The 27,155-nt window shown below is 44.4% G+C and overlaps 1 protein-coding gene across 7 annotated transcripts in view; it reads left to right on the top strand.

Annotated features, from left to right (window-relative positions):
* Positions 1-9,823: 9,823 nt before the first annotated feature.
* NIN (ninein) overlaps positions 9,824-27,155 on the top strand; it is a 298,787-nt gene continuing 281,455 nt past the window's right edge. For all 7 annotated transcript variants that reach the window (XM_078659731.1, XM_078659730.1, XM_078659727.1 and 4 more), the window contains exon 1: positions 9,824-10,041. The gene's annotated coding sequence lies outside the window, so the exon portion shown is untranslated. The remainder of the gene's footprint in view (positions 10,042-27,155) is intronic.

Genomic DNA, 27,155 nt, shown 5'->3' with positions numbered 1-27,155 from the left:
TGTTTAGTAGAGATAAGGTCTCAAATCTGTAGTTGATGCTTTGGAAGGGATCGTACGTTTAAAAGGAGACATGTATAACTCATGGGAGAGGTAGTTTTCGAGATATTAGTGTTTTTAAGATGCTTACTCTCCACTGATTGAAACCTACAATGAAGACACGAGAAACTGCCCTCGAGCTGTTGACTAGGAATTCGAGCAGTGCAGTTGACGGTAGATTGAAGCCGTCGGAGAGTTTCAGAGGAGTAAACTATGTGTCTCATACCTGTGGTGATGGAGGCCATGGTGGGTGGCAGTAATGCCCCTATGCCACGTACTGTCGCGGATGGGCGCAGACGGGCAGGTCTTTGGCTGGTCTTCGGCAACGCTTCGGCGCCGCTGCGCGCTTTAGTGGGGGCGATGGCTAAATAGTCCCTCGAGGAGCAATCACTAGAGCGCTAACCGCTCAGGAAGTGCCCCCGCTGGAAATGGCTGGCTCTCCCTGACCCGCCCTCCGCGCAACGGTACTAGCTACCGCGTCGGAACGGGCGGGGCAGGAGAAAGGACGAGCTCAGCCTTCACAATGTACAGTAAGTTTCCCTCCCCCTTGTACTCAGGGTAGGGGCGCTAGTGTAATCGCGCTAAAACTGCAGATGTGCCAGAGTTAAAGTGCGTGCAATTTTAAAAGTGAGTCTTTAAAATCAAGTGCACCACTTACAACATCGTTCGTGAAATCAACTATGGTTTTGTTTAAAATTATGCAGGCAAATTAGAGTCTTACATGCATTGAACAGCTATAGTGCGAGGCACAATCTCGTTACCTTTGGCAGGCTAAGCAGAATGGAGACTCTGCCACCGTCTCCTATCCGCGGCTTGCAGCTGGTAGGGCTCCGCCTAAATAGTCCCTCGAGGAGCAATCACTAGAGCGCTAACCGCTCAGGAAGTGCCCCCGCTGGAAATGGCTGGCTCTCCCTGACCCGCCCTCCGCGCAACGGTACTAGCTACCGCGTCGGAACGGGGCGGGGCAGGAGAAAGGACGAGCTCAGCCTTCACAATGTACAGTAAGTTTCCCTCCCCCTTGTACTCAGGGTAGGGGCGCTAGTGTAATCGCGCTAAAACTGCAGATGTGCCAGAGTTAAAGTGCGTGCAATTTTAAAAGTGAGTCTTTAAAATCAAGTGCACCAGTTACAACATCGTTCGTGAAATCAACTATGGTTTTGTTTAAAATTATGCAGGCAAATTAGAGTCTTACATGCATTGAACAGCTATAGTGCGAGGCACAATCTCGTTACCTTTGGCAGGCTAAGCAGAATGGAGACTCTGCCACCGTCTCCTATCCGCGGCTTGCAGCTGGTAGGGCTCCGCCTAAATAGTCCCTCGAGGAGCAATCACTAGAGCGCTAACCGCTCAGGAAGTGCCCCCGCTGGAAATGGCTGGTTCTCCCTGACCCGCCCTCCGCGCAACGGTACTAGCTACCGCGTCGGAACGGGGCGGGGCAGGAGAAAGGATGAGCTCAGCCTTCACAATGTACAGTAAGTTTCCCTCCCCCTTGTACTCAGGGTAGGGGCGCTAGTGTAATCGCGCTAAAACTGCAGATGTGCCAGAGTTAAAGTGCGTGCAATTTTAAAAGTGAGTCTTTAAAATCAAGTGCACCAGTTACAACATCGTTCGTGAAATCAACTATGGTTTTGTTTAAAATTATGCAGGCAAATTAGAGTCTTACATGCATTGAACAGCTATAGTGCGAGGCACAATCTCGTTACCTTTGGCAGGCTAAGCAGAATGGAGACTCTGCCACCGTCTCCTATCCGCGGCTTGCAGCTGGTAGGGCTCCGCCTAAATAGTCCCTCGAGGAGCAATCACTAGAGCGCTAACCGCTCAGGAAGTGCCCCCGCTGGAAATGGCTGGCTCTCCCTGACCCGCCCTCCGCGCAACGGTACTAGCTACCGCGTCGGAACGGGGCGGGGCAGGAGAAAGGACGAGCTCAGCCTTCACAATGTACAGTAAGTTTCCCTCCCCCTTGTACTCAGGGTAGGGGCGCTAGTGTAATCGCGCTAAAACTGCAGATGTGCCAGAGTTAAAGTGCGTGCAATTTTAAAAGTGAGTCTTTAAAATCAAGTGCACCAGTTACAACATCGTTCGTGAAATCAACTATGGTTTTGTTTAAAATTATGCAGGCAAATTAGAGTCTTACATGCATTGAACAGCTATAGTGCGAGGCACAATCTCGTTACCTTTGGCAGGCTAAGCAGAATGGAGACTCTGCCACCGTCTCCTATCCGCGGCTTGCAGCTGGTAGGGCTCCGCCTAAATAGTCCCTCGAGGAGCAATCACTAGAGCGCTAACCGCTCAGGAAGTGCCCCCGCTGGAAATGGCTGGCTCTCCCTGACCCGCCCTCCGCGCAACGGTACTAGCTACCGCGTCGGAACGGGGCGGGGCAGGAGAAAGGACGAGCTCAGCCTTCACAATGTACAGTAAGTTTCCCTCCCCCTTGTACTCAGGGTAGGGGCGCTAGTGTAATCGCGCTAAAACTGCAGATGTGCCAGAGTTAAAGTGCGTGCAATTTTAAAAGTGAGTCTTTAAAATCAAGTGCACCAGTTACAACATCGTTCGTGAAATCAACTATGGTTTTGTTTAAAATTATGCAGGCAAATTAGAGTCTTACATGCATTGAACAGCTATAGTGCGAGGCACAATCTCGTTACCTTTGGCAGGCTAAGCAGAATGGAGACTCTGCCACCGTCTCCTATCCGCATTAAAGGAACTGCCGTGACAGCATTACCCGCGAAAGCATTAGAAATGACAGCAACCGTGTCAGTCATTTCTAAATTTGTCGGACCCCACCCAAGTCAGAGCGGTGGAGTAATTTACTTTCTCTACCTGATGGAGGAACGGTCCACCCGCCAATTTATAAATTAGGCCCTTAGGTAGTTGGTATTTAGGAACAGGTAGCCAAGCCTTATGTTGTCTGCCAACTGATGAGCAGGCCTTCTGTACAAAAATATCTCCAGAAATACTTTAATGCAGTAGCAGATGGACAAGCAGCCATCAATTCTGATTTGGAAAAATCACATCATTTCCTTTTTTTCTCATATCTCTTGAACAGATAACACAAATTGGTCTCTTAATTTGGGCTATCCGTGCTGAATCATATGCCTGTAGGTGAATCATAGCTCATCAGCTGGCACCATCAAAAACATATTTTTACACTTAATCTACTTCTATCTGTCGTAGGTGATACATTAGTAACTGGGCAGGCTTCAAATTTATGGTTAACTTACAATGTATCAGTCAGGAACATCATGTAGCTTTCAGTGTCAGATTGCGAAAGGTTGACGACCCAATACTTTTGTATCTACTCAAAATATATTGTGGACAAAACATGGAAATGTTCAAGGCACTTTGGAGAAGTGTGTTTTTCAAACTTTTTACCATATCACAGGAAATCTCAGGAAAGTGGGAACTTCTGGGGAGAGAAATTAAAGTGGATGAGAGTGGCACCCCATTTGTCAATGGATGACAGGAGAAAGTAATTACCATGTGTGATAAAGTATGCATTCCCTAATAAATTTAGACAGGTCAAACCAGCAAAATTTAATGGGGCGGAAGACCCAATATTTTAATGGGACATGCTCAGTTTGGTGCAGTAAACACCAGAATCTGCATATGATTCCCTATTATGCTGTAACAGGTGGAGATAATCGCATCTGATAAATCTTGACCCCAGATGCACAACATTTCATCAGGTGCAATAAATTCTGACTTCCTGTACAAGACACTAAAAGGACAAATGCATAACAATGGTTCTGACGTGCTCTAACATATTTCCTGAAAATAGTGAGGAAACACCGCTAACTCTAAGAACTATTACCCATATTTGATATAGCCAGGCTCTGGAGATCCGGGGCATAGCCTAGTTGGTACTGCAGGATTCATGTGTAACTGGGTGCATAAAAACATAACAGACAATTATTCATTTTGATTAAATAATTGCAAAAACCTGCTAAATTCTCATTTACATACTAGTTATTGCACAAACAAATTAATAAATGACTGTAAAAAGGGGTGATTGGGGAGTTCTGGTGCTCACTGACGGTACACAGGTATATACTAAAGTAGCTCTATTCCTGCGGTGCTTTAAAAGGGAGGAAGTCAACCATGCATCCCCTAACAAACCCTAGGGTTTCATAAACAGATAAGCAAGCCTTAAGCACATGTGCATTCTATGCACATTTGTCACAATTATTCTCAAGATTGCCCAGTTTGTTGGTATCTAAAATGCATTCTTTATTGGTCCTGTGCCCTCAACCAACACCTGTTTCATCGATGGGTGCCTCACCCCATGACTTCGTCAGGGTTATCACAAAACACAAAGACTCGATTTTACATAGACCAAAGTATGTCCACAACATTCCTCCAGTGACATGGTATGCACTGGCCTAGCTACATACGTGAAGTCGTCAAATTATGGTGGAAACCCATGCATCAGTAGCTTCCATGCACATGCAAAAGTGCTAAAAAAATGTAACCTCACATTGTGGTTCATAATACACACGGCAGGACAGTAAACTGTTACAGGGCTAGAGTCTAATATAAATATCATATGGTATTGTGCCTTAACCGTTGACAACCCCCTGAAGAGCCACCTACCCCTTTCTCTTTCTCCTTGCTCCTGCCGTGCTTCCTTTTACCTTGCTTGTTCCCGGATACTTCAGAACAACTCCCCTTTCCTTGCTTTCTCTAATCATGTTATTATTCATCCATTTCAATACACTTCAACTAAAACTATTTTTGTGGTGGAAATGCTGTCATCATCAAGAAATGAAACTCGTGACCCACCATATCACTGTTCGAAGACACCATTAACCACTGCACAGGTCTTATGCCATGGTCGCCACTACTGCCCGCATTTTGGCTCATTCCACATTCTGAGCAGTCTTTATTTACATTTACCAAGGGTTACGTTCAAGGCACTGATGCTTGTCTCCTGTATTATGCCTGTATTTCTGCTTCATGTACTTTTCCTATTAGGTTGTGAATCAATGTCAACGCTTCCTGCATTAACCAGCGGCTGCCCTGGTTGGACGTCACTGACTCAGGGTGTCATGAAATGGATTTAATTCACCTGTGCCATTTTAAAGTAGTGTTGTCCCTAAGCGGCATGCCTTTGGAAAAACAAGCAATCGTGTGACTTGTAACAATTTAAGGTGAAAGCAGTCACAGGAATTAACTTTTTTTGCGCATTATCAGAAACTGGTTGAATGGGCTGTTTCCATTGGCTGCTGTCTCTACTGTTTCATGACTGACACACTTGAATCTTTTCTGGGCTTAATTGCATGATGCTTTAGTTCTGTTCTGCGTGTACATTGTTTTTTCACCTCTGGACCCCAATGACAGTCTTCTTGGTCAAACAATTCACCATCAACGCCTCGTGCCTCTGTCTTTCCAACTATAGGTTCTCCCACATTCCCATGGGTTACATGATTAACAATACTGAAATCTCTAAATATAACAGTTTTAATTTTGGATGAAGGAAGTACAAATGTCAAATGTCAAAAACTTTTATATAGCGCAACAAATCACCAAAAAGGTCTCAGGGCGCAAATTGAGGCAAGAAGCAAATTTAAATAACTGTATACACATGCCCCTGACATTATGTACAGATTATGCCAGTCTTCTGTTAGGTACGCACATGATATAGTCTTTGCCTTTTTGATTTTGTTTACATAGCTCTAAGTCTTGTATCACACTCCAATGAGTACCAAAAACTTCAAAGTTATAGGAAGTCAAAAATAGCTCTTTTGTAGAGTATGGCAAGCACTTGAGCGATGTCACATGCAGAACCACACAGTATTTTGTTAAAATCCACATGTCAGTTCCCATAGATATGTGGACAGATTTCAGAGGGGTATGGTGTCACTCGTACCAGAGAACGTTCTTTTTGCAATTTTCATCGTTTCTGAAAAAGCAACTTTTTTTTAAAGAGTATTTTTTAGTTAATTGCATTTTATTACTACTAGCCTATTTGATGAGACTTTGCTTGCAAATAGAGATTATTTGCAAGAGAGCACATACTTTGTCTTTTTGGCCATATGATCTTGAGACTGTCATAGCAACCTTCCATTCTGTTTTGTTACGTAGGGTCTGTAAGGGGCAACATCTGCCAGTGTTTTATTATCTTGGTGCTATTACTGGATACAACACTGTGCTGACATGCAAAATACTTTTAGATTGATACCAAAGAAGATGGCAATACAAAGCATTTGTGTCTGATTGTAGCGGCCACTACCGACAGGTTAAGGTACGGCAGTCTTCAGGGGTAAAGGACAAATTGCAGCTTTTCAAGGGCATGCATAATGCTCTTTAACATGGCAAGACCTCTTGGCTTTAGCAGTACTTTTAGTGGTTTGTTGTAGGAGACCTATTGTGTACTATACCCATACTTGCACTGCACTTTGGGCGAGCTCATTGTTTATCATTGATTGGCTCTCTGGTTGCTCTCATTTGCTTGCTTCTTGTTCAATGGCTTTCTTTACTCTTCTTGTAATGGTCCCTCCCCTGGAGCATAGCTTCTTTACCTTCTTTTGATTGGATGACTTTTATCCTTCCACTGATTACATTCAGGCTACTTTTTTCTTTTTCTCTTGCCACTCCGTGAGAGTTTAAGTATTTCTTGCTCTCTTCCTCATGTGCTGCGTGTCCCTTCAAATCCCTGCCTCCTGCCATCTATGTGTTGCTCCCACCTTCATCCTTTCTTGTACATTGCTTACACCAACTTGCCTGACTGACTTTTTAAAAATATTTTTTAAACCTCCCAATCGCCTTAATTGACCCCTTGAAGCCCTTCCCTGTCACTAACTAACTTTTTTTAGAAAATAAATATTTTTGTTTCCTTTTCTGAAGGGCCCGGCCGTTGTAGTTTGCTACTTATGAACATATATCTTTAATTTAGCAGTCCAAGATTGCCTTCCTCCATCTTGGAACAGTAAAGTAAAAGTTAAACAAAAAAGGGGATGCTGCAGTGTCCTGACACATATGTGTGCATGCATTTATGCTTATGTGTCTTCACACTTCTGCCGGCATTTTTTTATCTGCAACGCCAGTCATGCATTTTTTTCATTTATCAATATAGGATAGCATTGGCAAAGCCAAAAGCTCAGGTAATGCCATTTAATAACCACATTTTATTGATTTTTGAAGATAAAACACACAGTGAAACAAATCCGCATTTCTATAATGTAAGTACAGAAATCAGATACGGCACATCCAGATCACACATGCAGTCCATGGTACTGCCACCACTTGCTCCAAATCTTGTCATGTGTCTGCATGCATCCTCGTACTTCATAAATCGGACGTTCCTGGTGGGCACACAAATCCACACCCCTCCGCCAATCTCCCAGTGAAGGGGTGCTGGAGATTTCCACTTTTGGTCAACGTCTCGCTTGGCTACCAACGAGGTTACCACAGTAAATGAGCACTCCATTCTCTGCCCCCCAACCTCCTCTAGTAGGCCCAACAGTGCAACTCTGGGGGTGAGGTGAATCAGGCAGCCTAGAACCATGGAGATCTACCGTCTGATCCCCTCCCCGAAAGGGATCAGGGCCTCACAAGCCCAGACCATGTGAAAGAAATCAGCCTGCAATAGGGAATATCGCACACAGCAAGACTAAAGAGACCTGCCAGCTTGATGAGGCCGCTGGGATGTCAGGTAAGTGAGGTGTAGGTAATTGAGCTGAACCATGCCACGCTGAGCAGAGATGGACAAACCTCTGGGAGTCATTCTGGCCTCTAGCCAGCCATCATCATCAAGTTCTCCCACCCACACCTCCCATCTCTGGCGCAATTCCAGAAAGTAGTCAGAAGCATTGAGGATTAGGGAAAGATAAGTCCTAGAAATTGCACCTTTACCCAATTTCTCCATCAGTATCATAGCCTCAAGAAGATTAAATTCTGAAATGTGCATACCAATGGGTATATGTTCAGACAGAGCATTGCGCAGCTGCAGATACCGATAGAACTGTATACACGAAAGCTGATAATGATCCTGCATTTCCCAGAATGACATCAGGGTATCGCCCTGCCAGACATCTTCCAGGAGGTTAACACCTACTTTATCCCATTGTGCAAAGCCTTGAAGGCTCACCCTGTGAGCTAACCACGTTCCCTGCCACAGTAGGGTCATTCCTGTGAGTTTGTGGTCCCACTTGATGCGACAACGCAAAGCCCTCTAACACAGGAAGGTGACTTGCAGTCACGAAGGGACAGGTGAAGTGGTTCCCCATAGAGCAAGCCCATAGGACCGCCAAAGCCCAGCAGATTTAATTCCGTTCGATAAGTAGGGTCATCCCAGGCCCCGTGGAGCCAGTCATTTATCTTAACGATTTGATTGGCTAAATAGTAACCATATAGGTGGGCCGTCCCCAGTCCCTCATATGCAGAGTGTCTGCCTTTAACAAAGGCCACCCAGTGGCGACCTCCCACCCAGAGAAGGGCCTTAATTTTTTATGCCAGTGTTTGAAACCATTGCTGGGAAAGATAGAGAAAGCTCTTAAGGACATAAAGAAAATGCAGGACACACAACATTTTAAACAACGTTACACATCCCGGAGGTTCAAGGGTAGTTGGCACGACAGTTGTAGGTAATGTCATTAAAAGCAAGATATGTTGGCTTTGGCAATGCTTATAACACAATTTACTAGTCAGAAGTATGTGAGCAACTTCTCTGTGTATAGAAACGTTCTACTCTATGCAAGAGCACCCCAGCTGTGTCATACCAACATTGAAACAAGCAATAGCGAAGTCAATGTGCCTGGCTTGCATTTTGAGTGTTGTCTAAAGTAATTTGAAAAAGCCTGCTGCAGTGAAAAAACACATTTAAAAATTGCTTTCTATATATAATGCGTCTATGGGAACAAATTTAATGTATGATGATTCAGTATGCTTTTGAGATATAAAATAGTCTAAATGAATTGCAATGCATTGATATATTGAAATGTAAATTTGTAGATTTTCTATTCCTAATTCACCATATATGTAAGTAGACCATATTAATAAAATATATATATAATATATTTATATTTTAAAAAATATATATGATATATTTTTTTAATATGACCATTTTACATATATGTTGAATTAGGAATAGAAAATCTCTTCATACTTACCTTTCAATATGTATTCAATATATGGTGCATAACGGTGTTAAGAATAGTACATCTATACTTCCTCCATATATACTTACCTTTTATTATTTTGTCCTTCATATTCATTCTGACACCGTGATATTCCTAAACTCGATATTCTGCAGTAAAATCTGGGAGGCGGACTGATACCGCAAGAAGTGAGAGAGTTACACTGCTCTGGGCGGAGCCAAATCCCACTATGTGTATATTTTGCAGAATTGATAAGAAAGGGTCAGCAGACCGACAAGTCTAACACGGGTGTTTGCAAACACCATGACTGTGACATTTTTAAGCAGAATCGAATAAGGTGTTCTCTTTGGCAGTAATGTTATTGGTTTCCACCTTTTGTTATGACACGCATGACAGCCAGGTTAAAGGCACATTATACATGGTCCCTGGATGTCTTGTCCTCCCCATGACCCCCGGGCCCACGCGCAGCCTGTCACAGATAAACCCCCCGGCTTTTGTCTATCAATATTTTGCAGGCGGCTGAGGTGTTGCAGTGATGCCTTAGAAGCTGTTATATTGCCGCGTGAGTGGTTCGCTGGGTGATTGATGATCGTGCTGCCTGTGTTCTTCGTTCTCTCCTCTGGGGGCAGTGGTGCTGCCTTCTTGCTTCACTCTCTCTCTCTCCTCGGGGCCGAAGCAGCCGCTGCTCCTCCGTGCAGTCTCCTCCTCCTCGGCTCGCAGACCTCGCTCAGACCCGCAGAGGAGCGGCGTCCGTCTGCGGGAGCTCCGGCCAGCCCCACCCGCCTGCAGCAGACCGAGGGCGACCCGGGAGCCCATGCACCGCTGCCCGGGGAGGCCCGGGCGGCTCTGACCTCGCGCATCACCCCGGGCATGTGACGGGCGCTGCGGACACTCAGCCATAGGAAGGACGGTGGGTCTCTAACGGTCTGGGAGCGGCTGCCCATTCATTCTGCAGGCGCGGCCCGCTCTCCGTGGTGTGGGGGGCCTCCCGCTGGAGCGGGGTCGGTGCCAGCTGGGTGGGCTCCGTGGGAAAGCGACTCAGGGACGCCGCATCTGTTCGGGGGGTATCACCCAGGAGGGAAAATTGCTCTTGAGCGCCCGCTCCCAGCTGCTCGCCCCCTCTGGGCCCGGGAAACGGTGAAATGCTTAATTTGAAAACGGATTCTGCTTTGGGGGCACCTTATCTAGTTTTTTTTTTACATTGAAGGAGACCCCCTCCCACTTTAACATTCTACCTTCCTTTGCCCAAAGACATGTCGCCCATTAAGTTGTCTATTTAAATCAGATTAGCTGGGTTCGAATCCTGGCTTCCAACTTGCCCAGGCTTTGATTCCAAGCAAAACCCTATGTTTCTGCTTCTTAGTTACCGTATTGCTAGGAACAGGATGTACACTAAAAGCGATTCTGTCGCAGTTATACTTTAAGAAATATGTATAAATTAATGTATTTTTTATCCCGTTTGATATTTGTTGTCTTCGGGTTCTTTGTGCCTATCTATAGTTTATCCTGCTAGTTGCACCGGTATTGGGAAAGCCCAGCCCTCGCTGCTTGAGCTGTGTTGATGCCCTTTAACCTGATGCTATAAACACGCCTCAGTTGCTAGGGGAAGTGATGCTTGGCTTCAGGCTCACTGAGTGCTGCAAACACTTACCCAGCCGCGCAGGCTGCTTATGCAGTCTTATTTTTCTCTTCACCCCCTGCCCTTCCTGTCTGTGTAACCACACGAGCGACTGCGTCATAACGCGAGAGCCCACGCACCAATAGAGAACTTATTGTCCAATGTTGTATATTATAGGATTTCCTGTGTCTATCTTCTGTATCAAAATGCACATTTAGTGAAATGCAGGAAAATGTTGCCCTTTCCCCCTTGAAGTGTGACCGACAGTGCATGCCTTGAAAAACCTGCAAAACATAAGTGAATAATCGCACCTGTCGTGATGAAGTTATAGCACTTGTTTTTGCAGTGATTGGGAAATTGTAACATAACCGAAATGATAATTTTGCTTGGTTCCCTCTCAGTTGCCTGTACCAACGTTTCTGCATGGAGTTATGCTTTTTTGTGAGCAAGGGGGTTGTGTTTGTGTTTTGTTCAAAATTGAGGCGTGTGAAGTCCTGCCAGGAAGCACGTGATTGTTGATGGACCTTTAAATTATTCCTCGGAACAAAAGGGATTGAGGAAAGCATAATTATTGCACTTAATGTGATGGCTTATTGTCAAATAAGCAACGCCTGTAGCATAATTATTGGATTTACAAAGAACGCAATTTGTTGTAATTTGTGGTAAATTGGCTTAGATTTGCATTGCAGAAATAAATATTTGAAATAAAAACAAGAAACTGTCAATGGGTGTTTTAAAGGATTCAGCATGAAATTATAATAATATTTATACATGTCTCATAAAGCTTCCTTGTGGGTTGCCAGGGCATGCAATCAGTTGCAAATTACTTTAGGAGTCGTGCAGGGCATTTGGTGGATTAAAACATAATTGGGCTGCTGAATCGTAATAAAAACGTAATCAGTTGTATATATCTTTTGCTGTAAAGGTTACTAATCTTAGGTAATTTTGTCGCATGCTCGTATTATTTTTTTTTAATGTATGCACCAGTTTTCTGTGCAATGCTTGCATTGTTCAAAACATGTAGCTTCACCTCAGAGATGTTGGTCTGTAGTGCTTGGAAATTCCTAAGGTGCTTTTCGCAAAAACGAGTGTATGCAGGCAGACATGACGTCATGGGCAGAAACCTGAGGCCAGGCAGTCCAGCGCTATTAACTCACTTCTATTGTCTCCACATGCACAAGGCTTTCGGCCTTGCTGCAGAAGTAGCAGCAGTGCTGCGTCAATCTTTGTCTATAGCTGTTGGTTGACTTTATCATGTCAGATATCTTTTGTAGGTTGCATTCAAGGTCCGGTGACCATCTTAAGATTTGCACATTGTTGCTGCATTTTTTTTTTGTTCATACTAACAGCTAAGATTTGATTCACATGCATACACTGGTCAATTGTATCACTTTCTAAGGCTTACCGCTGTAATTCAGCGTAGTGCCCTGCAAGCCTTTGCGCATTGCAAGTTTGCACGCCTGAGTTAAGCAGACCACTTTATCCAAATCTTACAGGATTTGTGGCTTTGTCTCCATATTTCTTACAATGGAAATGCCCGTGAGCTATAGGGGTACATAGTGCATCGTATAAGATTAAACATTGACCAACATGAACAATAGACCAATGCACATCTACAGGTTTCGATATATTTGGTACAGTGTTTCATGATAATCAATTAACCGTTGCAGAAGTCTATACTTCAGTTTCGCTAGTGCCTAATTTTGATGGCTCACTTTTTCCAAACATGTCTTGTGTATCAGTGAGTGGGTCTTCACCGGATATGCTAAGAAAATTGATTCATAGTTAAACAAATCTAAATATAGTTTTGCAGAGAGGATGTAAACGTTCCAGTTTTTCTTTAGATGCCGATTTCACGTGGGCCAATTACCTTTGTTCTGTTACCAGGCATACAAAGCACTTTTATCATGAACGCCCATGCAGCATTCGCAAACTTTCCATTGATGTGATTTTTCGTCTTGCATCTGATTTTATCACAAAAGCTCTTTTTAATCCTTACTGATGCGTTTTCAGAGATGTTAAAGCCAGCTGACGGACATTTAAGCTCAGATATACACTTAAGAGAGATCCATCTCATTTTGAAGTCATCCCTTTTATGATAAAACAGAACTGCACGTCATAGGCAGTTGTGTCAGAGGGAAAATGTTTACGTTTTTCTGACTGGCTGATGGAGCAGTTTTGTATCCCTTGAGAGTATGTTGATGCTGGAGTGAGAGTGTGACCTGAAACAGTTGGAAGACGTGACAAGTTCATCAAATGAACATGTTCTTTAAGAGCTCTGTCTGCATTTTGAGGGCCCTTCTGTCCCTCTGACCTTTGTTGTCAGCTGTGCCTTTCTCTGGTGCTGAAAATATTCACACCAGGGCAGGACACTCTTGAGACAACAGTGAGCAGCCTGCAAGCTGCTGACCAGCTGGTCAGCTCACGCATCTACAGAGTCGCCTGGTCGGAGTGGGCCAGGGACAGTCTGGTCGTCTCCTTTTTGTTGCCCTTTCGGTTGGCATTAGAATTATTTTACAAACCGGCTAAGTCGTTGTTCATCTAGAAGCATCCCTTTAGTATGTGCGGTTTTACTCGGTGGAAGGAATAGTGCAATAGAAGTTAAAAGCATGAATTTATTTTGACAGTCTGAAAATTAAACATGATCCGTGATCCATTGAAGACTTTGGAATGGAAGACGAGAAACACCTCTTTATCCAGGACCTTAACCTGCTGAACAGCATGCTGGGAAACTGGAAACAAAATCGGAAATATGTTTTGGTTATGATGCCTTTAGAACCCTCACTTTTCAATCTTTAATCCATGTTGAGTGTCAGAAGTTGTGATTTCAATTATTGGTGGCAGTTTATGGGTACCAAGGACCTTTAACTTGAACATAATTCAGCGCATGGCAGGTTGATGGGTGAAAGCACTTTGGGGATCCGAGGCTGTAACAGCAGTATTCTGCTTCAACATATGATGGGGTCGTGTCGTCCTACCTGCACTTGGAGTCTTTTGTAAATTAGAATGTCCAGCGGTCTAGACAGGTTTTCAGGAGTCACAGTATCTTTGTCATTTCTCAGTCGGTAATTGATGCTATCACTAGTGCAGGGAAATGCATGGGGGTTAAATAATGATTTTTAGGGTCTAGAAGATGTCTAATGACGTCACAAGGGAGACCTATGAGCAGAGTAGTTAATAACTGTGCAAGAGCTTGTATTTATTTTTGGGAAATGTGCTGTGAATTTTATACCCATGTTTACTGTTGTGTTTTGTAAATAATAAACTCAACTAATGCTAACTAGTTAACACCTTGAATCACTGGCACCTCATATTCCAGTGAACACCTTCAGCAAAACTCCTCTTATCAATGTCTCACTGATTAAGACGTATGTTGCTATCATTAGGTTTCACATTGTTGCTAGCATGTAGAGCGTTAACTTGTGTACCTAACCCATTGATTGTCGTAGTTTCGACTGTGTTGGAAGTTGTAGCCTCTGTCAGCTCTCGTTTTATGTCTTCTGTGTTCCAGGCTTATGAACCATGGCAAAATCTAATTACTATTATTTTGAGTTTCAGAGAAGAATTGCTCTCTGTACAAGTAGTTTTCATGTGGTTTTAGAGATATCTGAAATCGTCCTCTCAAAGCCATTGGTTAATGTAATGCATCTACAACTACCCGAGACCCCTGCAGACTTCATATGGGTGCGACCATTAGGCAAGTCCTGTGGGAGTTTTAAAACCGTGTTATTTTTACTTGATCCCATTTCTAAATTTTAAAACTTAGTAATGCATAAGTCATGCTCAAACTACTTTTAGTTCCAATTGCAAAAGTACATGATTTTGTTCACAGTGAGTATTATGTCTGGTATTTATGAATATTTCTGTGATGTATCAGTTCGTTCTTTTTTAAAAAAATTATTTTTATTGATTTTTATATAAAATCATAGAATACATAAATTTACACTGAGAGAGTTCACCGTAACCCCCTAACCCTCCCCCACCCCTTAGTCTGGCAGACTTCTATAGGAAAAGAAAAGATACAAAAAGAAGAATATGCAATATGGGTACCACATTATGCATCATTTGGCCCAGTCTAATAACTGTGTGCTGTGCCCTAAAGTCAATCACAGAGCTGACATTTGAAAATAATAAATCAAGCTACATCAAGCTAGGCACATGTACATTAATAGCACAGCACAAAAAAAAATGTATCAGTTCTAACGTAACCGTGCTAGTTAACATTGTCCCTCCTGTGTGCCTCATGATGGCCAAATGTATAAAAGTACTCTAAGCCCACAGTATATATCCTGCCCAATATCAAATGCATTTTTTCCATAGTAGTTTAAAACCTTGTAGGCATTCCCAAGACCGCTCCCTTCTATCTGATCTCTGCGTTCAGACACAGTCTGTCTGGAAGTAGGACCAGCTCTCATCTCTGTGGCTCTACCAAAATCAAAGTTCGCTCTAGGTGTGGTGCTAGTAGGATGGGCAACCTCCTGCCAGAGAGAGGATAAGTGGGTTTGGGATGGGGTAGAGGGATAGGCATGTAGATGGTCTGGGACCAGCACCCCCTCCAAAATCCACCTTGGTTGTGACACTTTACATGCTGACCAAGTTCAAATTTTTCCTTCTGAGGTGTTGGTGGAATAAACAACACAGTTTTAACATTTGAGGTAAGATGATGATGAGCCAGACTTTTTAATTTGTAAGTATTAAGAATTACATTTAATAAAACTACTGAGAACAATAACAACTAGCTCAGAACAAACCATTGACCTTGTTTTAAAGTGGTGCAATTTTTCAGAAAACCTGGCTCCCATTGTAACCCAAATTAAAAATGTCAGAAAAATTAAACTGATATTGGAGATGGTTTTTAAAGAGCATACATTTTTGACCTGTGTCAACTCTTGCATTTGATTCAGCCTGAAAAGCGTCTTTTCCAGCTAATCGTGACAGCTTATCTACTGGAGTGCTTTGGTTGGGACTTTCTTTGTGAGGCTGAACAAGACTTTAAATGCTTCTCTGTAGTTGAAGCCTCCATTTTGTTTAATGAGATACTGAAGGTGGAGGCGTTTGGGTGTTGGTGAAATCCTACACACATACTTTTTCTCATGGTTATCTTCTGTGTGTGGAGCTTTGTGCCAAATTGTTTCAGGTATGGGATTTTGCACAGTTTCTCTTCTATGGAGATTTGAGTGAAGATAGATGGTGGGAGTGTTTTTTGGTTGTGAGTTAGCTGGATGCTGCTTGCAAACACTCCAATGGCAGATATGGTTTTCGCCTACAACTGTTTGACATTTTCGGACACGTTTGGACTATGATTCCAGGTCTAGCCTTGTTTTTAGTCCTCTACATTAGGCAAGATATGAGCCAATGTGTATTAAGTTTAAAATATATCCTGGATTCAAAGTAGAGGTTTGCCCGCCCATTTGAAGGTTCAGGGGATTCTTCTGGTGCATAAGAACAACAGTTAGTAGATTGCTTCGTCTTGTCGCGTAATGGCAAAATAACGTTTTCAAAGATTACGCACGTTGCGCTTGAAGAGAACTTCCAAAACAAGAAGAAATGCAGGAACGAGTCACTCCTTTGGGCAACTGGCCTCTATCTGTCCTCCACTAACCTACAGCCTGGCAAGTGAGGTGGGCCCTGCCCAGGAGGGTACCTGCAATACTCTTTAAGTACCATTGGTGCAGCTATCCTTAAAGCTTCTGGTGTTTCTAGATGCATTGTCTGCCTTGGTGTGTAGAAGGCCTTCCTTCTGAAACACTGGAGCAGAGACGTCACCCATTTTCTGTAGTATTTCAAAGGAACGTTCACATGCAGAAGTGAATTTACTGGTGGACACCTCAGTATCCTGTTCGTGTGTAAAGCATCTTACAGGAAATGACACCTGATGATTGGTGCATCCCCAAAACAAATTCCTTCTTTCTCTTAATAATTCTTTTTCACATTTTTCTCCCCTATTCTCCACTCTCCAGGGATGTTATGTGAATGTGTAATTTTCGTGTAACGTGTTACTTTTGTTTTATCATAGTAAACCGCATTTCATATAGTAGGAAAATGACACCTTACTCTTTGAAAAAAAAATGAAATGGTGACCAGGGCAGGCTTAAAGTAAACATCATTTTGGATGCAGATGCTAAATATGTACCTTTCATATCGCTTGACCCTACTATCGAAGTCTATGTCCCATTACATGAACTCATTTTTACAGTTTCCATGGACTGGATTTAGCAACATAAGTTTCTGTGTGTTTTAACTATTGATCTTCTTTTTCGAAAACCTGGATAAAGGCCAATGCATTTAGATATAATCGTATCCTACCACTAATTCTTGCTCGTCCTGCGTCTTTCCTTTCAAGTGAGCATTGCAGACATTAGCCAACTTTATACAAAAAACTCATTTATTTTAATCAATTGGGAATCCTAAGCTTCCTAGTGCTCATGCTCTCTCCAGAGTCCGTGATAGTGTTAGAATACTAAGAGTCCTACACGTTACTTGCAAGCCCTTTCTGAACTCTGAACCTCAGGCCTTCAATTTGTATGACTGTATTATCTTGTCCTGGAAAAGCTAAGTCGGGTGTACATCCTGGTGCTGGCTCTCTTGTCCCTTAAATTAATTTAATTCTCTTCTCTTGCAATTCTGCCTTTAAGTGCTGTGGCTAGGACAGAAATGGCTACATTGACCTACTTATGACGTCCTCTGGTAGCATCGCTTTTCTCAGACATATCATTCTTTTGCCGCATGGTTACTCTGGAGATTGAACGAGTGGTTTGTGGGTTAGTCTCTTGCTATCTAGAACATTTAGTGGTAACCGAGAACTCACGTAAGTGATTTAGTATGAATGGGGTGTGATGAAGTAACAAATAGGGGGCTCCTGGACACTGTACATTAGTGGTAGATGGAAGGGCTTTAAGTGGGATGACAAAACTTTGCGGGGGCCTCTCAAAGGGGTGTGGTTGATGTAATTAAGGGCGTGGCTTAAAAACACTTAAGCTAAACCTCCATGCTACCTGACTGGTATTTTGGTACTTCTGTCATTGCATCCAGATATTTGATGCAGCAAGTAACATTATACCTACAACAAGACAGGACTATTGGCTTTGCCAATGGTTGTTAGGTGCATAAGATAAATAAGTTACAGCTATGGCTTTGTTGGATAGAATATTGAAAATGCTTTAGTTCTGAAATGGTGAGACTGTGAAAGAACTTCTTTGAACTTTAACTCAAAGGCTGCGATACGTGGTATTGCGACAGAATGAAGATTTTTTTTTTCCATGGTGAGGGCAAAAATGGAGAGCCCGATAGAGACCCCTCGCAGCACCTGCTTTTCAGCACTGGCGGGACCGGCCCACTTAAATCCTTGGTAGATGGAGACATGAACTTTCCTGTTCTTACAGTGAGATTATCCCCTTTCAGATTTAGACCCCTTTAAGGGTGCACTTCAGAACATTTTTAGAGGGTGCTGACCCGCTACCTCGAAGACAACAACATCCTGCACCCATCCAGTCCGGCTTCCACAGCACCGAGACCGCCCTCATCGCCGCCACCGACGATATCAGGATCCTTATGGACAAAGAAGAAACAGCCGCCCTCATCCTTCTAGACCTATCGGCCGCTTTCGACGCGGTCTGCGACCGCATCCTAACAGCACGCCTCCACAACGCCGGAATCCAAGAGAAGACCCTGGCCTGGACCACATCCTTCCTCTCCGGCAGAACCCAGAGCGTCTGCCTCCCACCCTTCCGCTCCAAGACCACCGAGATCATATGCGGCGTTCCACAGGGATCATCCCTCAGCCCAAAGCTGTTCAATATCTACATGGCACCACTCGCCCACGTCGCCCGACAGCATAGCCTCAACATCATCTCCTACGTCGACGCCTCCCAGCTGATCATCTCCCTCACCGAAGACCCCTGCACCGCCAAAGCCAACCTCTACAGAGGAATGAAAGCGGACGCCTAATGGATGAAGGACAGCAGGTTGAAGCTGAATTCAGACAAGACGGAGGTCCTCCTCCTCGGCTCCACCCCCTCAGCCTGGAACGACTCCTGGTGGCCTACATCGCTAGGAACAGCCCCAGAGCCCACTGACCACGCACGCAACCTTGGGATCATCCTCGACTCCGCCCTCTCCATGACCAAGCAGGTCAACGCGTCTCCGCTTCCTGCTTCAACCCCCGCCGAATGCTCCGCAGGATCTTCAAGTGGATCCCCTCCGACACGAGAAAAACCGTCACCCAGGCCCTCGTCGCCAGCAGACTGGACTACGGGAACGCCCTCTATGCAGGAACAACAACCAAGCTCCTGAGACGGCTGCAACGCATCCAGAACGCCTCTGCACGACTGGTCCTCGACATCCCCCGACGCAGCCCAATCACAGCCCACCAGAGAGACCTGCATTGGCTCCCCGTAAACAAGAGAATCACCTTCAAACTCCTCATCCACGCAAACAAAGCCCTACACAACGCTGGGCCAGCATACCTCAACGGTCGACTCAGCTTCTACACCCCCACCCGCAGCCTCCGCTCGGCCAACCTCGCCACAGTTCCACGCATCAGGAAAACCACTGCTGGCGGCAGATCCTTCTCCTGCCTCGCTGCCAAGACCTGGAACACTCACCCTACCGACCTACGACTGACCCAGGACCTGCTGGCCTTAATAAGACTTCTCAAGACCTGGCTTTTCAACCAATAGCAGCCCCCCCCCCCCCCCCCCCCCCCCCACACCACACACTCTTCCCCCCAGCGCCTTGAGACCCTCACGGGCATGTAGCGTGCTCTACAAATGATTGATTGAAGTGATAATGCGGGTGCTGAATGATCTACTCTTTGCCATGGACAAGTAAAATAATATTGAAATTTAAATCAGCAATGATTCCTTCTCACTCTTTGCACATGAAATGGAAACTTCCTGTTCTTATTCGCCACTGAATTCGACAATTAAGCATTTAGTTTAGTTGTTTATCATGGGGGAAAAAAGAACTGCTTCAACAACGTCCAGGTTTTCCTGGTGGTTGACATAAACATTGAAATTACAGAACCTAGTTTACACCCGCTTTTTTTTTATTACTAAGATTGTGCACGCCCTACCAACAGATAATCCTCTTGCCAGGTGTACTAAGATTTCAGTGCAGGCTTGCACTCTATTTTCATTCACAACCGCATTTATGGAGCGTTTTTTCTGTTGCGTCGAGTTTGTTTAAAAAAAAAAATCCATCTAATCTCTCTAAACTACTACTTGCCTTTGATCATATAACTGAACACCTTAGACTGCACAGAAACCATATCCGTTTCAACATGGCTGCGCAGGCGTCAAATCCCCGTCTCATTCGAGGGGCTCCCTCTGCACTGACAGTCCTCGCGCTGCTCCGGTGCCCGGTGTTTATGCATGGGCCTGTGGTGGCCGTCGCCAGCTGCGCCTCTTAATCCGTGGTTTTAAGGACCCGGGCAGTCTCTTGACCTCGCGAGAGAAGGCCCACGTCCCCGCACCAGCTGCTCTCGGAGCACGGTTCAGCGGTGAAGCCTCGTCTCCATCTGTGTGCAGCGCACGGGAACAGATTGCCTTCAGCATAGAGAGGGAAAAAATGAACTTTAGCAAAGAATATTCCGCCGCTCTGCTCGCTGCAGCTGCATAGGGTACTGCGGAAATACAGTTCTAAGCTCCCCAGGGAAATTGTTTATACAGTCTAGTGGTGTTCCTGAAAATGCCTACCCTCTCCTCAATACACACGAGTTATTGCAGAGGCGGAACTAGAGGCAAATGTCGGGGGGGGGGGGGGGGGGGGGGGGGGGATGCTAATGAAAATTTCGGGCGGGGGGGCTAATTCTTCCAGCAATAGGCAGAGCGGAGATGCAGGGGCTATAAGAAGGGGGGGGGGACAATAAAGCCTCGTTAACAGTAAATGGCCTTTTAAAGACCTGTGAAGTACTCGGGTCTGGCTGCATTAAGAGGACACAGACCAGCCAGCCAACAGCAGCTCAAAAACTGTGTTGCACGCCTTCGTTATTGTATACACTCATGCAATTTATTCTAAGGATACAGGCACAAGAATTAGAATGATGGCAATTAATGTTTGCTGTTGCAACGCCCATTTCCTTTGAGCCTTACATAGCTTCAAAGTGGCCATGTTGGCATTTCAATGCATGTATCCTCCACACATTGGTATTGACAATATAACTTTTTTTTCTATGTAGGTCGAACTTGACCCGAAGGTATTGGGTATCTGAGCCCTTTACATGAGCAACAGTTGTTTTACATATGGGACACGTTCATTTTTGTTAGGCACAGGAGATTAGGTGATTTGCCCAGAATCCTAGGGTGTTGAGCGTCGTTGCTGGGACTCGAACCCGGATCCCCAGATTCGAGGTAGACTGCCCTAGCCGTTAGGCCACATCCTCTCCCAAAAACCTTGTAGAATAGATTCCACTTTGATCCTCCTAGTAAGTTTACAGTCTCCCTTGGTACAGTCTCCCTTGGTTTGTTTAGTGTCAAGAGATTAAGACACCCTTCCTGTCCAATAAGAAACTAAATGAGCCAGTCCACCAGCTTAGACCAGGTTCTCCAATGTTGGTTCTGGAGGGCTGGACCCATCCCAGATTTAAGATAACTACGTTTATCTAAAAGGGTATATGCTAAAAATCTGGCATTTATCCGGCCCTCCAGGTACGACATTGGAGACCCCTGGCTCAAACTATGTCAGTCCCTTCCATGTCAAGGGAATTCGCTGCTGAACTCTTACTAGTTGTATAGTCCAATGAATAGCGCCCCGAAGGAGTTTGGTCGATGGACTGCACTGTATACATCTTTTCAGTCCATCCTATGAGTGGAGGTGTAAGTATGATGGCAAGCGACTCTTTGATTTTGGAATCCTGTTCGCCAGATCTGAGGCTCATTGGACTAATGCATCCTCTGCTGGGACCAGTGTGTGACCCCCATGGACACAAGTTTGTGCCCAGGCAGCCTTTCATACAAGTTCAATACAATAAGTATCGCTTACAATCGGTTAATAGTTCCAAGAGGCCACACAGGAGTAAAGTGCTCTCTGCACCTATACTTGATATGTTCTTAAGACGCTATAACAAATGCGAAGATCTGGTACTATGAAGATATGTTCAGGAAGCATTTCTTGCTTTACTGACCGTGGGGCACAAATAAAGCTGAATCTAACAAAATAGCTTTTGTTTATATTGTTTCATACCACACTTACGCCCATTCTAAACACTAAAGATAAGCGGTTACTATGGCCTAATTTCGTGATACTCAATTTTCTGACCTCAAAAGGAGACAGGCTGAGGGAGCCTTAACGCCATCTGAAATCATGATCTTCATACGAGTGTAGATTCCAGAGAAGTGTTAACTCACTGAGCCATCTTCTCTGCTATGAAGTGCTTTGGCCGTGGAATGCCAGTCAGTGTGAGCTATATATTACACAGTAATTTTATAGAGTGCTTGCATGTAGCGGACAAGAGAACCTTTGTAGTGACAATTCCTTGGATTTTCACATTATTCAGAGCTCTTAAACGGAGGGGTTAGTATGTTTCTTTTCAACGTTCCATGTAGCTGTTCCTTGCAAATGTATTTAAATGCTGCCCTACTCTGCTTCCCCCATGATACTGTAGGTATTTGCTACATATTGCAAATTGTTTTTTTCAGGCCTTCTCGCTGAATGTTTCCCATACCTTGTTTCTTGCTTTTCTTATGTTATAACTTTTTTTTTTTTTTAATAGTTACAGCATTCCACCTCACAGACACTTACCTGCACAAAGTCAGCCATTTGTTGTACATTGATGGGGAAATAATTCACAGGGAGTGTGTAAGATCCCTAATAGACCTTTTGTGATCTAGAGACTACCGTTCTGACTGTGATAATACATCTTTGAAGGCCTCCCTGACATAGGCTCTTTTCTGACTCTTCCTGAAGCATATACATCGGGTAGTGCCCTAACGACTGCACACTCAGAACTCAGTTTGTCCATCGATCTAGATTAGAATATGGCAGGTGTGGGCTATAATGTTCAGTGACCTCCCAAATGTACTCCTCACCTCCTTGGAAATTTGCATTTTTATCTCTGCTCAGCATGAATCGAATGCATTGTTTTTTGGGTGGGAGTTGCATGGTGCGATCGCTTTAGGTTACAACAGATTTCTCAAACCTGACTTTGTATTCTCGAATGGTTCTGGATTTCCTATCTTGTGGGTGCTTGCTTAGACCTTGGTTCCACAAACCTGTCAGGATAGCACTGGAAAGCTTGTGACTTTGTTTCTCGTTGCTTCAAAGAACATGGGAACGCTGTGTAAAATCAACACTTGAAAGTTCATGTTATCGACAACCACATGGATAAGGGGTTGAGGGCGGTGAAGGTGAAATCTGAGTCTAATATGAACCCCCTTTATTTTTTCTGTGGATCAGTGTGGACCAGGACTAACACCAGTCCATGGTCCAAGAGAAAGGTATTGTATCTCCGGCTCCTTTTCTCAGAACTCTCATTTCCAATTGGGTATAGTGTCAATCCAGGTGTATTTGTCACTTTTCCAGTTAAAGATGGACACGAGTGCTGGAGGAAGGTGCCTTTTTTTTCCCCGGTATCTGATGCAATTTTGACAGAAGTGCACTGTGTTCTTGCTGTCCAGGGCCAGGTCTCTTTCTCTGAACTGTACTATTGTTGTTCTCCCATTTGGCAATTACTTTAGCGCCCCCTGTAAGTCCCTAGTAAGTGGTACCTCCGGTATCTAGGGCAGGTAGTCTAAGGAGGGTCCCCAAGGGCTGCTGCATGTATTTTGACACCTTAACAGACCCCTTAGCACCAACCTGTAAACTGCCATTGCAGGTTGTGCGTTTTCGTGCAGACAAAAGGGAAAACACGACCAGGCACAAATACCATTGTGCCATGCCTGCAGACAGTGCATGCAATATAGCTCGGCCACCTCTATAGCAGGCCTTACAGCTCTAAGGCAGGGTGCACTATACTACATGTGTGGACATATCTGCGTGAGCAGTTATGCCTCTGTGATGTCTAAGTCAATTCTTAGCTATCACAAGTGAACAGTGAAGCTATTTTAAGTACACTTGCTGGACAATGGTAAACGCAAGTTCCCCAGCTAAATAATGACTTCGCTGAAATCTATGGTGTTTGGTATCAAGCACCTGTTATAATAATAAACCCACACTGATTCCAGTGGTGGTATTAATACATGCACTCAGAGGGCACCTTAGAGGTGCCCCCTTAAAGCGTACCAGCCTCTAGTGTGCTGGCTGACTGGTGTCGACCAGCCTGCCACTACAAACTGGTTTCTGACCCCCTGGAGGTGAGAGCCTATGCTCTGTGAGAACAGAAACAATGCCTACTGTGGCTATAGGTGTTGTCACCTCCTGCAAGTAGGATGGCTAAGCAATCAGCATATCAAGGCAGGAAGCTTCAAAGGCCTCTGCTGCCTTTGATGTTTGACCATGACTTCCCCAGACGGGGAAACACCTGCTCTGTATCCATTTGGCACCACGTCAGGTATGAAATTAGATATGCAGGGAGGCGTGGTGCACTACCAGGCCAGTCACATACCTAAAATGAGAAGCCTGATTTTCCCCACTTTAGGAAAACTCCACCATCTTGGTGATGGCAGAATAAGGAGCTCTGGGACAGAGCTAATCCCACTACCAACTGGAAGTGGTTATAGAGGGGGTGTAGTGAACACAAGGGTAAGTAGCCCATTGGCTACCACCCAACACTCCCCTTATCACCCTACATCTAGTATTTAAGGGTGCCCTTGGCACCAGGACAGCAGATTCTACCAAACTAAAAAGGAGGACACCAAAGAGCTGAGGAGCACCGACTGCCCTGACGACAACCTTACCAGTCTGCCTGCTGTCCCAGACAATTGCTCCAAAGTCGACTCGGCCTGCAGCTTCTCTGCATCCAAATGCCTGGGAGGAATGCCAGCACTTCAAGGAAGAACCAGCATCTCCTGTAGAGTAGCATAGATACTACTCTGCAGGCACCCAAGAAGAACTGTGAGGACTCCAGACCGTGAAAACCTGATGCCGGAAAGCACCACTGCACCTGTGTCCGCCCAGCCAGAGTCGTAGTGGGCCAATGGTGCTATATAGGTCCTGAGACCAACCAGAGTTGAACCCCATCTTGGGTTCGCCCAGACTGGATTTCCATTCACCTCCTGCAGCCTCTTTGTTTAGGTCCCTTCGACCCGACGCCTAAAGACATTACTAAACCCAAGCCCTACAGCCCGAGGAGAAGTGCATTGATGGTGTCACTACATGCCTGAGCATCTCAAGTACTAAGACTCCCCATGGGTTCAATGGAACTGGTTCCAAGTCCCAGCTTTCAGCTTCTTTTCCCTATGACCATCTCCCATTGAAACTAACGGGGCACCTGACACCGAAAAGCACCTCTGCATCCACACGCCCCGGAACCTATCGAGGTGATCTGTTGGTGCTGCCATGGATCTTTCCCCATGCTTACCTTAACTCCAGAAGATTGGTCCTGAAAGTCGCTGCTAAGTACCCTCATGCAGTATTTGTGTTTTTCCAATAGGATAACATTACTGCATTAGAGCCAATACAAGTGTGTTTACCTGTTTCCTTCAAAACTGCTATTTTGAAAAGTACTTATCCAATAACAAAGTTTTTGGTGTCAGATTATATAAAGATGTAGTATTTTTCTGTGTGTGTGTGTCATTTATTGACTGTATGTATGCAACAAATAGCTAACACTCCCCCTTGATCAGCCTTAGGCTGCTTGACCACACTACCACAAAAAGAGCATCTTGGGATTGGTAAAGCAAGCCCCTGTTCTCTCACAGGGGATACCTGGGCTCTCTACACAATATACCTCTTTATGGTATGTCATATAAAGAGTCCCCTTCCTACAAGTGCCATCTGATATCACTTGTAAATTAAATTTGTGTAAAAAATCTCCTTTACCAGGGCGAGTAATTGAACCCATTTAACAGCTTGGTGACCACTAGGAGCCAGGGAATGCTCCAATGTATACCTTCACTTGTTGAGGACTTGGAAATGCCCAATGAAAATGTCAGTCCTGTGATGATTAGAAAAACGTAGTTTCTTAATTTTCAAAGTGAATAAAGTTTAGAAACATTTGACCGAAATCACTCCTAGTGTGTATTTCGAAAGAGGCTATAACATAACGTCACTGGAATTTGGTGCAATAGATATGTGGCCCAAACCTTTCCCTCCATTTTACCACATTTGTGCGCACACTGTATTTCTAGTTTGCTATTATAAGACTGAACTTGTTTTATTGTTAATCATAGGATTTTAGTCTAATGACATGACTTCAAGAAAGTGAATGTGTATTTCTACAGAATAGTAGATGGGTTATTTGGGACGCTTAGAAGAACTGGGGCGAGGGCACAAATAGAAGTCTAAATTGTTGGCATTGTAACAATTGCAGTAACTGTGATGTATACTTATCTCAAGTGTATGTAGTGTGAGTGGTAATGACATTAGGGCCATAATGGTGAATCTATGTGCCTTTGGGTGAATTTGAAGGCCAGTCCCGGTGTTGCTCTCCGTCTTTCTACCCTTCATCTCCTACAGTAGATTATCAGATTCCGATATATCTTTTTTTACCCCATTTCCTCATAAGGCAGTTGATGGAACTTGTGGTGCATGCTATTTATGGTGCATTGCAAGTCTTATGTGGCTTACTATGATCTTTAAGGTGTTCTGCTCCCACCTGCATTGCAACCTGGAAAACCATCCAGTCCTGGAAGTTTGCCATTACCATTCCATCATAGACGTGGCACTAAGTGACTAAGGCCATACATACCGTGGATAGGTGGGTGGGGTGGCAAGCCATCTCTCTTACTTCAATTTGGAGCTTTTGATACCATTAAACTCGCTGGCCTGCTCCCAAAGGCCTGATCTTTGGAGTGTTCCTGAAATGGTTCAGCTCAGCTCCGTCTGGCCAGTGGCAGCACGATTAGATTGGAAGTTTTATTTTTTTCCTGGTTGTTGTGAACTTCGGCGTGGTCAAGTTTTCCCTTATTCCCATGTTTTACTATCCGTATGAGACCTGGCTTGAACGATGTCCTAGGCTTGCACTTTCCATCGTTATGTGGACGCGCACTTTTTTCTGTAGGTCCGTATATCAAAGGAACACTTTGCTTCTGAGCTGAGGGTCTGCATTCAACTAAATAGTGGATGTGAATTAATGACCTCCGAATAAACATTACTAAGACAAATACTTTTGTTTAAACCACTTCACCCCCTCTTGACCTTAACTACTGTATTGTTTGTCCGCTATGCTCTCTTTGGTTACTAAGTTAATTGTTTGCATATGATTGGTATCTGAGCATGCACTATTAGCTCTGAAACTTTTCCGAAGGTGCCAAGTTTGCAAATCACTGGCAATCATCCCTGCTCAATTTTCTCTTTTGGTGGTGTCAAGC

This window comes from Lissotriton helveticus, chromosome 9, assembly GCF_964261635.1.
Source record: "Lissotriton helveticus chromosome 9, aLisHel1.1, whole genome shotgun sequence".
Lineage (NCBI taxonomy): Eukaryota > Metazoa > Chordata > Amphibia > Caudata > Salamandridae > Lissotriton > Lissotriton helveticus.
This window is presented reverse-complemented; position numbering and strand designations above follow the sequence as displayed.